This window comes from Cicer arietinum, chromosome 7 (genome assembly GCF_000331145.2).
Source record: "Cicer arietinum cultivar CDC Frontier isolate Library 1 chromosome 7, Cicar.CDCFrontier_v2.0, whole genome shotgun sequence".
NCBI lineage: Eukaryota > Viridiplantae > Streptophyta > Magnoliopsida > Fabales > Fabaceae > Cicer > Cicer arietinum.
In genome coordinates, this window is record NC_021166.2 from 24960946 (window position 1) to 24964213 (window position 3268).

General features: G+C 36.3%; 1 long non-coding RNA gene and 1 pseudogene across 1 annotated transcript in view; one reads left to right on the forward strand and one right to left on the reverse strand.

The window, feature by feature from the left end:
* Positions 1–655: 655 nt before the first annotated feature.
* LOC140921055 (uncharacterized) overlaps positions 656–3268 on the reverse strand; it is a 5495-nt gene continuing 2882 nt past the window's right edge. The window contains exon 2 of the long non-coding RNA XR_012163914.1: positions 656–963. This is a non-coding gene — a long non-coding RNA (uncharacterized lncRNA). The remainder of the gene's footprint in view (positions 964–3268) is intronic.
* Positions 2426–3268, forward strand: part of LOC101508917 (putative glucose-6-phosphate 1-epimerase) — a 2410-nt pseudogene continuing 1567 nt past the window's right edge.

Sequence of the window (3268 nt, forward strand, 5' to 3'; positions counted from 1 at the left end):
GTCTAACCTCTTGTTGACCATTGACATTTTCATGCCTTTGATCACCCTCTTGTTGTTGTCCGACGACAACCCCAACAAGTTGTTGCACAACCTGTTGTAATCCCTGTAGACCAGCAGCAAACTCTTCCATGGCTGGATTTCCGCGCCTCCTCCTAGGTACCTCAACATCAACATTCAAACCACGTCCGCCAACATTAGCTCTACGCCTGTTTCGAGCATGAACTGAAACACGACCTCGTTGACGAACGCCTTGAGCTTGAGAAATTGATTCATCAACAATTTCCCTTATAGTAGGATTCCTAGTCTTGGGTGGCATTCTCACCTATTCAAAGAACATTGATCAAAGATTGAATAAGAGGACAAGAAATTGTGGAGAGATGGTGATGATGAATTTAAACACAAATTCAGACAACAGATGAGACTCTCATAGAGTGCTAACAGCACTTGCAAGTAAGTTGTGCCCGGGTACACAATTTTCTAACAAGAATCTATTATCACCCTATTTTGCAACTATTAGGACCTATAACCAGGCTCTGATACCAACTTTGTCACGAACCAAAAATTTAATGTCGTGACTGGCGCACAAGCTATACTCCTAGCCTGACAAGCCTATCAACTAACTTACCAATTAAACAACTAAATCGCTCTTTAACCATTTAAAAATATATATATGTTTTTTCTCGAAATTTCGACAAAGTATCCTCTGTAACTTCAACATTCCCAAATTTTGTAAAATCCCTGTTCAGCTTTCAATCCAGTCATAATTGAAATAACATAATCAAATTGCTTAATACACTTCCCAAAAAAAAAACTAAATAGACTTTCTAGACTCCAAAATAGCTGCAATTTACATAGACTCAACAAATGTTACAAAAAATGATCCTCGATCAAAGAGGCCTACCAAAAAAGAAGTATGTTGAGACTTGAATCAAATAATAGATTCCTACTCAGCTGCTTGCGAATCTGAAAAAAATAATCAACATAAAGGGGTAAGTCACAAAGACTTAGTGATGAGACAACAACCACCATCAATTAGAAGGGAAACACAAAGGCACGAATAACTATTTTACAATCGGGCGGCAATTATGTTACACAATATTACTTAAAAGTCTAGAAAAATTCTAAATTTAAATATATACACATATATAGTCATTAAAACTTATAATTTAATCGTTTGACAAAAATATTAAAAACTCCAGTTAATATCGAAACAAAATCAAAATGAACAAATCTTTAAATCATCATAAAAATCAAACAAGTAACAATACAAATTTTTAGAACCAAGAGGCGGCTTTATCTCATTGATAGCCCTTTCCTCCTAAGGGTGGCCTTTCCCTTAGGGGCGGCTCCATCTAACGGATGGCCCTCTCCACTACAAGAAAACATTTCTATACCTACGGAAAATTAGCCACGGATCGTAATCGGTGGATAAATTAATTATTATCTACGGAAAACCCGTGTGTATTGTTGTATAAAATAATTTTTTTTAATTAATTCCCACGGTAATTCCGTAAGTAAAATTAAAAAATCCGTGGGTAAAGAAAAAAAAAATACAATCCTAACTTAAATTTTATAAAAATGTTTCGTATTATTTTTACTACAACTTATCCGTAGGTAATGTCTATTTTTTAGAAGAAATTTCTGTTGAATTTTTTTAAAAAGAAGGTTTAAGTGCAAAACCAATACCCAGAAATTGTATGCAAGATAGCCTACATTTAGATGCAACCAGAGAACCCTAAGCCTTTCTTCCCTTCTTCTTGTCCGAACCCGTCCCTTCTTCTTGTCTGAACCCGGTGCCGCCTTAGGTTAGGGAGCTGGGTTTCTCGTTCGAGCTGCTTCGCTCCTCCGCATCCCAAAGCCCTTCTCGTTCGAGCTACTTCGCTCCTCCGCATCCCAAAGCGCTTCTTCCCTTCTTCTTGTCCGAACCCTAAGCCCTTCTCGTTCGAGCTGCTTCGTTCCTCCGCATCCCAAAGCGCCCAGCCCTCCTACGCGCGAAACACTAAGTAATCCAAGCCAACCCACATTACTGAATAACGGTGGATAATCACCTCCTCCAGATTGCAATCCGCTCCGTCGACCGTTCTGGATGCCGCCGTGATGATCGCTATCTCTTAAGGTAAGTTATCTTCCTTTATTATCGTGCTGAAAACGAGTAACATTTCGCCGTTGCCGTCACTGAATCGCCGATTCAGTAACATTTTGCCGTCGGCGTCACTGAATCGACTAATTTTCTTATATCTTTTCATTTTCTGAAATCAATTTTTAATGAAATCGAGTCTTACTGAAAAAGCCCCAATTTGTATTGAAAACCCTAACCATTTTCATTGAATGGAGTCTTACTGAAAAAGCCCAAAGTCTTACTGATAAGTTTACATAATGTTGTAGTTAATAGTGTTGTAGTGAAACAAAAACACAATAAAGTACAATGGCTGCTTCTTTCTCGAACCAATCTCTGTTACTTGGTTGTTGTTCATGTTCAATTAGGATATTAGGTACTGTGTTCATGTTTAACTCTTGCATTTTTATTGCTTATTTACATCTTGATATTAGGTATTGTGTTCAGTTTCATTGTTTAAAAATAACTAAACCAATAGAAATTAAAATATAAATGAAAATTATACGATCTATTTCTGAAAATCATTACAATTTTCTTAATGACCTTCCAAAACTCGTGTTTGTTGTTGTCAAATTAACATAACAATACCAGATGACATGATGAAGGAAATTTTCTATTTGTTCACAGTTTGAAGCCATGGAACCCTTGACCAACATTGATTTGCTAGAAATCGGTTTTGGACCATTGACGATGACCCTCCTCCTTTTCCTACAAATAATTTGAGCAAAGCCTTTGTTGATTTGATTCTTAAACCCTCTGAAGAAGACATAAAGAACTGGAATCACAGGTATTTATAGTAAACCTCCAGCAATTTGTTTAACTTTATATCTTCATTCCTGGTTCAAATTGTTATATAATTATATTATATTTCTTTCTGATATTATTTGTGTTTCTATTTGTATGTAGTTTTGAGTACCGTCTGAGGGTAGCTTTGGGACCAGGAGGAGATTTAATGTTAACTTCTCGGATTCGGAACAAAAAACAGTGATGGGAAGCCATTTTCGTTCACCTTTGCATATCATACTTATTTATCAGTATCAGACATAAGGTAATTGCTTGAAATTGGTTTGTCTAACATTAGTATTAACTGGCTTTTATTTATAACATTGCTGTTATATTTAGCAACTTACTGTTTGTTTGGTTTGCAACCAC